At 34.3% G+C, this 14,262-nt stretch overlaps 1 protein-coding gene across 2 annotated transcripts in view; it reads right to left on the bottom strand.

The window, feature by feature from the left end:
- SGCZ (sarcoglycan zeta) overlaps nucleotides 1-14,262 on the bottom strand; it is a 1,210,308-nt gene that overhangs the window by 645,951 nt on the left and 550,095 nt on the right. The gene's annotated exons all lie outside the window — the stretch shown is intronic.

The raw sequence follows: 14,262 nt of genomic DNA, 5'->3' as shown, positions 1-14,262 counted from the left end.
CCAGGCTCTGGCTCTGGAGGCTTCTGGTAGTGATGGAGCAGCTTGCTGTGCTTTGGGGGTTTTTTGCAGTGATTATTTCTTTTACATTTCTTAAAGTATCATTTAAGAAAAGTGATATGTAAGCAATAGAGTTATTTGGTGCCCTCCAGAAAAAAATATCATTAGTTTGCATCTTTAAAAATCATCCCAAAACTAGATTCAAAGGACAATATTTAATATAAAAAGAAAAATAGTTATTTCAAAAACATTACTTTTCATAAATACATTATTAGACATATCACCATTGGCCAAGCAGAGGATAAAAAAGCTGAGACATACAGTGACTTGGAAAACAAATTACTTGTCTTGCCTGATAAGACAAAGTGGATAATGTTCAAGGAAAATTGATGCCCACAGATGGTTCCAGGAGAAGGAACAGTCAATCAGAGTTGGTTTGGGCACTAAAATAAATAGCAAACAAATAGAGAAGCATTTTATGATGGTAGTGATGATTTTAATGATGCCTGGCCATCATAGAGTATGTAGTATAACTACGTTATAAACAGTTCTTTTTATGTGAGTATAGCATAACCTAAAACCATAAAGAAATCATTCAAGGTATGTATAATTTATTATATATATATATCACAACTAGATAAAATAATAGAAAAATAATACTTATGCACAAAAATAAGAATAATAAGCAGTATTCCCAAAGGGTCATGTAAGGCTGTTTATCATAACATTTGTTGTAGCAGCACAGGATAGAACACAACCTGGGTATCATTACCAGGAGATTAAGCCATAAAATGTGGTACCTCATTGGATAGCATTCTCTGCAAAGATTAGATTAAAGGATATTAACCTACTTACAGTAACATGGACAAATCTTTTTATTATTAAAGTAAGAAACAGTATATAATCTACATTTCACAATATCGTTTACAAAAAAGAAACGTGCACACACAAAACAGTGCTGTGGTTGTCAAAATGCACATGAATCTAAGGGCACAATTAAATTCACTGGCATATTTATCTACAAAGGTGATGAGAAGGGTGAGTGTCTACAAATGATAACAAAAAAAACAAAACAAGACCAAGACAAAATCAAATCAATAACAAAAATGGTTAATGAGCTAAAACCATGAATACTTCAAGTCTGTATATTGAAGCCGACTAAATAAAATTAAAACTAAGTACTTTCAATTTACCTCCTGCAATGATTCCATATCAGAGGAATTTTGTAGGCTACCAGTTACCAGAATTGTTTCACCTTCATTCTGCAGAGAGCTCATGTAGCAATAATGGTTTTTATTGAAATAGTTATTCATACAGCAATGTTTTGGTTCATTTTTCAGTTTATAAAAAGATGCATTTTCCTGAAAGCTTAATGCTTTTATTGTATATGGGTTGACATTATTTCACATTTGTAAAAGTGAATCAGACATTTAATGTTCCTTTAATCTAAAACCCCTCTAAACCGTGTGATTTAATTAACAGATAACTAAATACCAAATACGAGAACTTTGGGGACTAAAGAATAGAAGCTGTATCAGGATGAAAGATGTTTACACTTAATGCAAAGATTCTCCCCTGACTGAATGAGGCTGGGAATTAAAAGCATTGCCAAGTGAGAGCCAACTGATAACAAGCTGTTCATTAAAACATTAGCCTCCCTGAGCTTAAAGAGTGTCAAAGCCTCTTCTTCTCACACATCCATGGAAAAATAATTATAGGGCAAAAAGAATGTTGCATTGCATTTGTAATAGGAGGCAAAAATGTTACCCTATGTTAGATAGAAAATTATTTCTAAAAATACCTATTCCTAAGCAGTTTCTTTTTGATGGTCTTTCATGTTCAAGCTGTATTCTTCCAACCCTCTCTATTCAATCTCCACTCTTTGCTTTCTTTTTTGTATTGTAAATGTGCTGTATGGAGTCACCCTGTTGTACCATTTTTCTTGCATGTAATATGTTGGCTTAAACAAAAAATAACTGGTAGAATTCATGGGTGTACTTTTGCCAAAAAAGGGACATCTCCTGAAATAGAAATTTAAAGTCCAGAAGGCAAAAGAAGATAAGAAATGTTTTCCCAAGTGGTGACCATAGGAAATGATTTATAAATTTATTGTCAATAAAGTCAAATAAAATGATAGAAATTGTTTAGAAATGAATTTAGATTAGCTTAGGTTAGATATTAGAGAAGAAAGGTCATTGGGAGTTAGAATTGCAAATGTTCCATAACCAGCACCCAGAGATTAATATTTGAAAGAGCACCTCTCCCTTCTCTCTGGTGTAATGGAACATTATTAACTCAGGGTAAATTGGTAGTAAGGGACTCATTCAACTCTAGGTTTAGCGTGGCCAAGGCACTGTGTAGGGATGAGAAACAGGCCTAGAGTCACAAAAGCTGGATCTGAATTCTGCCTTTACTGGACATCACTGAAGACAAATCTCTATGAGCCTTGGTTTCTACAGTTTCCCAAAGATGAAAATAACTGAAACAATTCATGTAAATCCATCAGCATAGGCCCAGGCAAATAGGAATGTACTTTAATATATTATTTTTCTTAAAAATACCGATCCACATGATAAATGCTAATATATCTACAGGATTTGATTAGTGTGTACCCTGATTCTGTTGAGGATGATTCTTTAATAACTTTGATAATTGTCTCATTTCTTTATTTTTACCTTGTCCTCTGAATAGTATTCATTAAATTCCATAATAACCATTCTAGAATACAATTCAGAATTTCTTTACCTTCTCATGGTCAATATTCGCTTTATTCCTTTAAGTCATCCAGTGAAAACTCAACACTCAGGCTGTTATACTATCTTATATAGTTCTATTTTCTATACCTAACAACATGCGTATATGTAAACATTCATACAGGAATAGTTATGGGAATCGATTTTTCACTACATGACTTGTCATATCCTAATCTCTAAGAAAAATATCAATTATATATTTCAATAACTCTGGTATATGTTGAATTTCAGTCTGGGAGACCAGGATAAGTACCTGGCTCCTGGCTTCGGATCAGCACGGTGCACAGGCAGCAACGCGCCAGCCGCAGCGGCCATTGGGGGGTGAACCAACGGAAAAGGAAGACCTTACTCTCTGTCTCTCTCTCACTTTCCACTCTGCCTGTCAAAAAAAAAAAAAAAAAAAAAAAAAAAAAAAAAACCTTCATTTTAAAAGTCCAACATTTCAGATTTGCCACTTACATTTTTTAAAGAAATATATATGGGAGCCAAAAAGGATCCCTTACTATTTAATAACTCCTCACCAATCAAATACTCATCTTTTCAAAGGTCAAACTAACTATAAATGTGTTCCTTTTTATACAAGAATGAAAGATAACACTATTTTAGACATAAAAAAATTTTATCTTATGTGAAGTCATTATTGAAGATCCTCAAAAAGTCCACAACAGCTTTTAATGTACTGATCCCATTAACTGGTCTTTAGCAATGAGCATAGATTCTCATTACTAAAGCTGCTGTAGGTTAACTATCAATTAAACTTTTATATTTTAACTAGCCATAATACTATATTCAGTGTGAAAAAGTAATTAAAAATAGAAGTTATTTGCAAGAAAGTGTTACATATTTTTGATTAATTTCATTAAATTTTGAAGATACACAGAAATACTTTTTAATCATACTGTAACCCCTATAGTTACAAAAATTTGTCATCAGACATAATGTTATTAAAAGCCGCTAATTAATGAACTGTTATTTACATATTGCATGTTTTTTGCATTCAGCATGTGTATGTATAATAAAGTGTTTATAAACACATATAATAATCACAGCATATGTATAAAATCAGATGTATAAGTACACAATCATATATATTATCACATATCTATACATAGTCAATGTCTAAATATATATATATGTGATTGTTTACTATATGGTTTGTTATAACCTAACCTCCAATAAAAGCCAGATAAGCTTCCACTTCATATAGCTCCTGCCTAAGGGAGTGTGATTATGCTGTACACAAAGACTGAGCCAATAGAGAGCTATAACCTCTCCCAGACAACTGACCCTGCATTTAAGGAAAATGGGATACAACGAGGAACAGACTGAATTACACTTTTAGAAATGGGAGCAGTTTTATTAATATAAAAACATGTTCTTATCCATTGTAAAGTAGGAAGGCAAACCAAGAGAAGATCAAATATCAGGTAATCCTAAACACCATGAAAGAGTGGATTCTCAACCCATATAATTATGTGTCCAATATTATGTGAAATAAAATCAAAGCTAGCAATATAACACAGTGAAAGTTTGAAAATTAGAGAAAATAAATAAGAATTACTATGAGAATTACTTAATCTCTTTGTGCTTGAACTTATACAAATATAAATAGAAGTCAGAATATATCTCTAATTTTAAATTGGATGATACTAAAAGAGTATTGGATTTCATAACAAAAAAAGATAAATCCAAGTGATTATATTTGGTCATTTCCTTTGCTTGAAGCAAGATGTTATGGGACATTCTTACATTTCAAATTTATCATTTACATTGTCTTATGTTAAATATAAATGTAATGTTCACATTCTTGTATAATATTCTGTCACAGAATTGTAGAACAAATTAACCTGAGGTAAAGAAAGTAGATAAATGTTTTAGAACACAGGCCTGCAGGACATGATTTGGGTGTCCCTGAGCTACTCATTCAGTTTCCATGAGACCCAATTTACTTCATTTTTATTCTATTTTTAAAATTTATTATTATAGAGAACAGATTTCATATATTTCATAGGTATCATTCTAAGAGGATACCATATTTCCCTTCCTTCCTCTCTCCCTCCCCTATTCTCCCTCCATCCCTCCCTTCTTTTGATTAATTTTTGCAAAGACATAATTTAATCTACGCTATAAATCGCAGACTCAACAGACTTCATAATATTCAACAAGTAAAAAGTAGGAAGACCACAGTTCCACAGGAGTATAAACAAGGGCTAAAAATGACAACCATATCACAAAATGTCTGTTTCATTCCTGTCCATTCTTACTACATTTCAGAGAAAACATATGATATTTGTCTTTTTGATACCGGCTTATTTAATTATGCATAATGGTTTCCATTTGTATCTATTTAGGCTCAATTTCTTCATCTTCAAACAAGAACACTTACAATCCTGTTTTATCGTGAGGCTTAGATTTATTCATATATCTATAAATATAAATATATGCATATATCTGGTAGGTTGTTAGTAAGTAGAAATTGTATTTGACAATGCTATTTCATAAGTAAAATTTGCTCCTCATAAGAACCATGGTGATAATCATAAAACTCTTAATTTAATAAAGCGAACTATTATCTATAAATTTAGGAAAATGCATAGCACTTAGGAACGCTCTTCTTCAAGCTATTACAAACTTATTTGGAACGTTAACATTTTTAGTGATTGGGGAGGATCAGAAAGTAGGTAAAAGAAAGAAGAAGTCTGAAGAGACTCAGACAAGCATGAAATGAGTTCATTATTTTAAATATCTAATTAGATTACAAAATTTTAATGAAAGAGTCATAGAGCTATAAAAGTTAAGACAGAACAAATTCCTTATATGGGTCTTGTTGCAGAAGAATGGGACACTTGAGAAACTGAATCTATATTAAGTGTTACAACAAGTATGTGTTACTAAAGGTCATTGCAACATGGGATTATGCAATGTTAAAGTTTTTTGCAGGATGCCAAGCTTTAACTCTCTTTCCTGGCATTATAAGTTATTTGGAAAGAATTATCCCAACATTGTCAAACTGAACAATATTTGTATTAACGAAGAAACTTTCTCCTAAGCAATGAAAATATGACTGTTAAAATCAACCATCTTTCCTCAACCGTTTTTTATTCTTTCTGTACTTATCTCTACAAAGTGGCAACCCTGCTGCCTTCAGTTTCCCTCTCCTCAGCACCTATTGCCAAGCAGATGAAGGACTGAGGAAATCCACCAGGGAGAAGCCCTCACTGCTGGATCCTTCAACTTCGTCTTCCCTTCCCATGTACAGCGAGCCATCTTGCTCTTTTTTTCCACTGAGAAAGTAGATGAAATCCTAAGAGAAACTGTTTCTTTTACCATCATCACAACTATAAGTTACTAGCCTCAAGGGTACTTCAACAAGTGTGTAGGAAATGTGTATTATGAGTGACCAGGGCCTGGATTTCAAAAATGTTTTTGTACTAAAATAATCCGATCTTTAATTTCCGTTATTCCATGCATTTTTGTCATGCCTGGTGCTGTGCCTCCTTCCTATTAAGCACATGACTGCTGCCCCCACCAGATACATGTTCCCTCCAGAGTGCACTGGATTCTTGCCATTCTCATCTGCTTACCCAGCCAGCTCCTCAGTAAGTCCCCATTTGGTTTTCGTATATATGTATTTCATTGCCAGATTTTTTCTCTTTATTTGATAATTCTCCTAAACTCAAAATACATTGTACTATCTCCCATCTTTAAAAATAAATCTTGATTCACATTTGCCTCTACTTCTGGACAGTGCCCTGCTTTGAACGGCTAGACTCCCGCTGAGTTCTTATTCACACTGTATCTACCTTCTCTAGCCAGGTTCTCTCTTACACTCTGCAAGTAGGCTCTTGCTTTTCCTGCTCAACCAGATGCTCTTGACAGTATCAATGATCACCATTCCATTGTGAAATTCAGTACAAAATCTCATTTCTCCTATTGCCCACCTTCCAGGAAGAAATGATACAGCGGAGACTTTTCTGTTTGTTCAAATACTCTCTCAACTTAGTTTCCACATGTAAAACTCTCTCCTCTGGTTTCATTCTGTGCTCTATCTCTTTGACTTTCTCGTTTGGTAGACAGGGAGGGAGGTAGATAGATAGACAGATACAAAAATAGATAAACATATGCATATGTAGATTCTTCCTGATATTTAATGTTAGAGTGTTTGTACATCAAATTTCTATATATAAAACAATCCAATTAGGCAATTCAATCCAGCCTTTCTAAGTATCTTTTTAGTATGGTGTGTGCGTTCGTTCTCTATACTGCAAACCGAGAGGCATCTCCCTGCAGCCACAGCCCCGCACCATTCTTCATCTCCAATCTGGTCCATTCTGATTCTTACAATACTTTTCCACAAGAACAAACAAGAAACTAAAAGATCAAAAATTTTAAAAGTAGGGGGCTGGCACTGTGGCACAATAGGTTAATTCTCCGCCGGCAGTACTAGCATCCCATATGGGCGCCGATTCTAGTCCTGGCTGCTCCTCTTCCCATCCAGCTCTTTGCTATTGCCTGGGAAAGCAGTAGAAGATGGCCCAAGTCCTTTGGACCCTGCACCCACATGGGAGACCAGAGGAAGCCCCTGGCTCCTGGCTTTGGATCGGAGCAGCTCCAGCTGTTGCAGCCATTTGGAGAGTGAACCAGCAGACAGAAGACCTTTCTCTCTGTCTATCCCTCTCAATGTCTGTAACTCATCTCCCTCAAATAAATAAAATCTTTAAAAATTTTTTTTAAAGTAGGAACATTTCTAAGCCCTCACAACTACCAATCTAAATTTCTACACCTCATAGTTTCTTCGATGAGGAACGGGGTTTTGTTTTGTTTTGTTTTTTCTTTATACTATTTGTTGAACTCTTTTACTTAGGGCAAGATTAACTATACAATCATTAAGTTTATTGGAAAAAGATAACTATAAAAATTAAGAGTGTGGGGGCCAGCACTGTGTCACAGCAAGTAAAGCTACAGCCTGAAGTGCTGGCACCTCATATGGACGCTGGTTTGAGACCTGGCTGCTCCACTTCCGATCCAGCTCTCGTCTATGGCCTGGGAAAGCAGTAGAAGATGGCCCAAGTCCTTGGTCCCCTGTACCCACATGGGAGATGCAGATGAAGCTCCTGGCTCCTGGCTTTGGATCAGTGCAGCTCTAGCTACTGTGGCCATCTAGGGATTGAACCAGCATATGGATGACCTCTCTCTCTTCCTCTCTCTCTCTGCCTCTCTGTAGCTCTTTCAAAAAGTAAATAAATCTTACTATCCACTCTGTCTGTCAAAAAAGAAAAAAAAAAGTAAATAAATCTTAAAAAAAATTAGAGTAGAAATCTGAAAAGGAGGGAAAAGAGGGGTTGGAGTGTGAGTGGGTGGAATGTGGGGGGGGGGGAAGTGCCACTATATTTCTAAAGTGGTATAGAGGAAATATATGGAACTTGTATAACTATAAATAAAATATATTAATAAAAATGCTGCACCTCAATAAAGGATTCCACTATTTACACAGTTGCTTAAATTAAACACTTTGGAGTAAGTTATGACTTTCTTTCAAGTGTCACTTCATATCTACCAGGAGATTCTCCTAGCTTTATGGGATGTAAATATATATATATATATATATATATATCCACAGCAGCAACAATTTTATCATCTTTGTTCCTACCATCCTGGAGCAAGTGTCTACATTTTGTGCCTGAACATACATAGTAGACTTGATAACTTTTCTCTAATAGCATATTTTTTTTTTAGATTTTTTTTAACTTTTATTTAATGAATATAAATTTCCAAACTACGACTTATGGATTACAATGGCTTCCCCCCCATACCGTCCCTCCCACCCACAACCCTCCCCTTTCCCACTCCCTCTCCCCTTCCATTCATATCAAGATTCATTTTCAATTATCTTAATATACAGAAGATCAGCTTAGTATACATTAAGTAAGGATTTCAACAGTTTGCTCCCACACAGAAACATAAAGTGAAAAATAATAGATGATTTTTTTAAATGATGATGAAATCAGATCAGACCTATTGTCATGTTCTAATAGCATATTTTAAGAAAAATCATTCTTTTAAAGATAAATTAGATAACATTAACTACTCTAAACAGAATATTCCATGACCTCCCAATTCAAAACAAACACAAGATATGTACTCTGGTCTATGAGGCACTGTGCAATCCGAAGGCTTTGGTTATGTTTTGACTTCTCTCTTGCCATTCGCCCCTTAATTCACCTTTCGATCTCCCGTTGCTCCTTGAAAACTCCAAGAACATTTTTGTTTCATGCTTTGCATTTGCTCCCCTCCTTGCTAGGATGTCATATTCCAGATATTTGAATGACATAGCCTTTTCATTAGGATTTCTGATAAAAAATCATGCCATATGCGAAATTTCCCTGTGCAACCTAAAGAATCATCTCCAACATTTTTTATCTCTTAACCATGCCTTACTTTGTTTATAATACTTACTACTACCTTATATTTTTCCTGGAAGACCAAAAGGCAGAAATACTGTCTAAGTTTGAATACAGGAGATACTCAATATTTGTTGAATAAACAAATGAAAGGAATGTCATTTGTTGTAGCTGCAAAATTCACATATAATTCCACGTGTGGACCAGAGCTGGCAAATCGTGTTTCCTGAAATATTGCTCTTCACTTGATTGTATAAAATGGCTTTAGTGGCCATGGTCTCTTAATAACACTAAGTTTGATTGAAGAGCCATGTCAAGCAATTTGGGCTGTTAGCTATTAATCTGAAAACTGAGAATGAAAAAAAAGTTGATGAATCATACCAGTTATAGAAAATCGCTAATTTAATAAGCAACTCATTAGAATTTGTTACAGTGGCTCTGAAGTTTAATGAGCAGAAATTTTTCCTCTAATTTTTCTGAAGCAGTGAGATGCCAGTGAACTGAACTGATGCCTTAATAATAGTGATTTTTTTAATCTACTTTCTTCTTCATAAGAAATTAGCTCACATATCCTCTAATTCACTCAACATCAGCTGCAACAGTGTGAGAAATTGAAATCACGTCATTTTATTGTGTTGAAATATGTTACAGAGTACATATTTCAACACCATGTTTTTAGCCCTGTGGTAACTAGCTAATTGTTATATAGGTTAGTTTATTAATAGATTTTTATGATGTGTTTATCTAACACAGCAAGCTAATTAGAAAAATGGCAGTAACTGCTGCCAAGATTTCTGATGAGCATTCTAAATTCTCTCTTCAGTACTCTTTCTTGATCAAAACTTTTCATTTTCATCTGTTGAGGAAGACTAAATCTATTTAACCATTTTTGAAATTATAATTAATTTGCACATGTGTATTTACTTAATAGAGCTCTTTTAAAATAAAGCTATTTTTATACCCCATATTGCATTTTGACAGGCTTTTTTATATAAAGGGCAAAAAACTTATCTTCTAAATTTGGTCAAATTTCAAAGATACTTTTAGAAGTCATGTTAAGGATGATTATGGCTGACAAAAAATATGATCCTCAAAATCATGTACTTTGAAGTCAATAGCACTGAATTAAATACCAGGTCAGGCATTCAGTAGCTGTGACCTTGAACATTTAGACTAATCTCTCTAAAGCTCAGTTTCTATATCTTTCAAATGACAAAAAGTCCGTGATAGAGAATGGTTGTGTGGCTTGCCTCCATAAATTTACATGCTGTTTGATTCATACATAAGTGTTCCTTCCTACTCTACCATACTTCTTTGTCGCTCCCCGTCTTCGTGGAGGAACGACACAGGACCCTGCGCTGTTCTTTCATCTGCTCGGCCCTCCCCGGGTTTGCTGCTGGTTCTTCCCGGGTTGGCTACCGACCCTTCCACCTCCGTGGAAGGGCGGTTCCCCCTGCCACATTCCCCACTTCCGCGGGGGAGCGGCACACCGCCGGCCGGCTCTCTCGGGGGCTGCACAGGTGTTCCCCTTAGATGTTCCTGGTGCATGCCGTCTCTCTCCTCTTTTATAGTCCTCCTCCGCCAATCCCAACTCGGCTGCCCACACGCCGAGTACGCTGCTCTCCTCCAATCAGGAGCAGGCCCCACAGTCTATTGGTTGAACTGGAGGCATCTGTGTAGAAGCTGTTTCTCCCTTCTCAGCGCCATAGTGTGGAGAGCAGATGCATAGAATAAGTCTTAATTCCAGTAACTTAGTCTAGTCCGAGTTGCTCCCAGTTGCTCCCCACATTCTTGAAATACCAACCCATTCATTCTGCCATTCTTTAAAAAAAAATTTCTTAAGAGTAGACTAAATGCCCAGTATTGCAAACCAAATTCCCCTCCTTCAAAGTACTATAAGAATTGAAGCAACTGTCAATTTTTTTTGTTTGTTGCCACAAGCAAAAAAAAAAAAAGCATAATTATCTTAATGTATTTGAAATTTACAACTGGTAGTAAATGGTTTATATTTAACTTGAAAAGGTAATTTTTCCTCCAGTTTTAAAATTTAAAACGATGTAAATGGAGACCAGCAGTACTTAAACAATTGCATAGATAGAGTCAGATAGAGTCTGTATTCATTTTCTCAAAAGTTTTTTTTAGACCTTATGTTCCTTATAACACAAGCAAGTTTTGACAGGTTGAGCATCATTGCTAATTGATAGGTAACCCTGGTGGGGAGCAAGGAATAATGCATGGTTTTTAAGATAAATAGGCACAGAGGGTTATTTTGTCTACTTGTCAACAGAATCTGGAAGAACATATACTTTGAAGTTTGACAGTCATTATTTCTGCCCCTGTGAACTATCTATGTGAGCAGAATCAAATCTCTTAATCTCACAAACTCATGTCCTCATCTAAAAGTATGTCTTGAATAGAAGTGATAAATTGCAAAATCCCTGCCATATGTTCGACAAAGAATTGTAACGTTTTCGAAACTTATCTCGTCACTTTTTAATTACTTTCATTATAGCTTTGAAATATATTAATAAATGGAAATGGTTCTATTAATAATTCTAAGCTATTCATTCAACAAATAATTACGAGATGTCAAGATTTAGACATGAAGTCATGTCCTTAAAGAACTTTTATTATGTTCAGAAAGAGTTAGTCTAAAATAATAGTAATTCATGAATATGCATTTGTTTTCCAAATTAATGCTGTGTTTTAAAGCCTAATGTAAGTGTGTATCCAAGAGTCACTCATGTCTTCAGAGTGTGCTGATTACATGGAACTCTAGGAAGCAGAAGTTCTGAAACAGAATACAGTAAAACCAGCTTTGGAAAACAATATTTCTGAATGTTGATTTTTGGCATCAGGCCAGTGTTTTCCTCTCTTTCTCAGTCCATAGAACTCTGAACAAATTGTACTCCATCCTAGCTTTCTGAACACTGAATTACTATTATCTTAGCCTAACTATCTTCCCCATCATAATACGAGTTCTTTAAGGACATGGGTTCATTTATAACTCTTGGCATCCCATAATTATTTGTTGAATGAATAGCTCAAATTATAACAGACAGGAAGATAGTCTGGGAAATTAGATAAAATAGGGATTCATTTCCTTTTACCAGTCACCACAATTTCCTATTCACAAACACGTTGTTCTACAGTCTCCATATTTTTCATGATCTAATGTATTCTAATCTTTAAAGAAATCTTATCTGCTAATTAGAATATGAATATTTTTGCTAAATGAGTCTTTGAATTAAAAAGAATTATATGGAACTACATCACACCTCCCTTTCTAAAAGCAGGATAGAACAAAATCTAGTTTATTCTTTTAGAATAATCAAATCCCTAACTGATTATTAGGATGGTTTTTAATAAGTATATTTTATGGAAAATCTGTTACACTGTAAAAAATACATTTCTGAATGAGATATGCAGTTTCACTTAAGAATATCCTTAGACTTAGTAAGAATTAAAGTATATTTGGAGATTCTATTCTTTGTATTCATCATTTTAGAAATATCTGTGAATTACCAAATATTCTAGAAATTGGTGCATTTCTTATTTTTTATAACCAAATTGAATAGGATCTTGGAGTTTTTGGCATCCAGAAATCCCAAACTGGAATCCGAAGCCCTAATTTTTAACTATATCCATCACCTGAGAAATTTATTTAATTTTATACAAGAAACCAAGTTATACCTAACATTGGCAGAAGTAAATTTACTAATCATTTAAAATGATTTTATGATATCAATGATATTAGACTAAGAACTTATAAGCCATGTACAATATTTTAGACTGTATTTGATTTTTTTCAGGCTATAATGCTCAGTTGCTTATGTTAGTGCCATTTGATATTTGGATTGATTCAAATTTCTTCCTATGACTGCATATACATTATTTAATTATAAATGAAAAATATAGCTAGATGTCTTTAACATTTAGACAAAAAGTTTTTATGACTAGTCTTAGAAGTCTATTTTCTCATTTGATTGGATTTTTTAGCAATTAGCTTTTGATTTATCCATATATGTTTCAGAATTTATAGATAAAGTTAGTATGGAAATGTTTTAGACATAAGTGTAGAATATGTAAACAAATTAAATTTCCAAGTCTCAAGAGAAAAATTGCATAAACCCATTTCCAAATTTCTAGTTTCAGCTCCAATTCTATTCAATTGTCTCTAGCATAAAGGACAAGAGAACCTAAACTCTTTTCCTATTAAACAATGAAAGGTGAACTGATTCATAAATATATCTTGTGGTTTTTATCCCAGGAGTAGATACAAAAAGAATTGCTTCTTAATCTGTTAACGTTTTCTTATTTCAAATCATAGTAATATTTCTAAAATTCTAACCATGAAGGCAGCATTTACTTGATAGAAAACTAAAATGAACAATTATAATAAGGATGCTAAAGGAACCAGTTTATCTAGCAAGCTGTGGACAAAAAAGTAAAAAAAATCTGCATGCAGTGACTCTTTGATATTTCCATTTTGCCAAATGCAAAATGTATCAAATTAATCTTTGTTGTAATTGGATTTAACTTCATTTTTATTAACACTAATTTAAATCGTATTAACAATAGTATGTAGCAATTAAAATGTGAATGTGAAATGGCTATAATGTAGTGTTAAGTGAAGAAAACAAAAATGTACTTGTTATAATTATAAACACTGTAGAGAAAGGAGAGGTTAGAAAAAGAACTGGAAAAAATTAAGTAAAACAGTAATGTTGTAATATACAAACCCCATATTCTAAATTTCTACAATTTTTCAACAATAATTTGAAATTGTTTTGCTATAATTTAAAATTATACTTAAATTCTGTAACATACTAAATGTTCATTCCATTATGTCTAAAATAATTTTAAATTCCCAAATAGAATTGTATTATGAAGCACACAGCAGATTATTTCAGTAAAATTTCAACACTGGGGTTGACACTGTGGCATAGTGGGTAAAGCTGCTGTCTATAGCAATGGGATCCCATGGCCACCTGTTTGAATCCAGGCTGCTCCACTTCCAGTCTGGTGCTCTGCTGGTGCACCTGGGAAGCAGCGAGGGACAGTCCCCAAGTGCTTGGGCCCCTGCACCCACTTGGGGGACCTGGAGGAGA

Source organism: Oryctolagus cuniculus, chromosome 2 (assembly GCF_964237555.1).
Source record: "Oryctolagus cuniculus chromosome 2, mOryCun1.1, whole genome shotgun sequence".
NCBI classification, from domain to species: domain Eukaryota; kingdom Metazoa; phylum Chordata; class Mammalia; order Lagomorpha; family Leporidae; genus Oryctolagus; species Oryctolagus cuniculus.
Note: the sequence above shows the minus strand (reverse complement) of the source record. Positions and strands in the feature narration are given on the sequence as shown.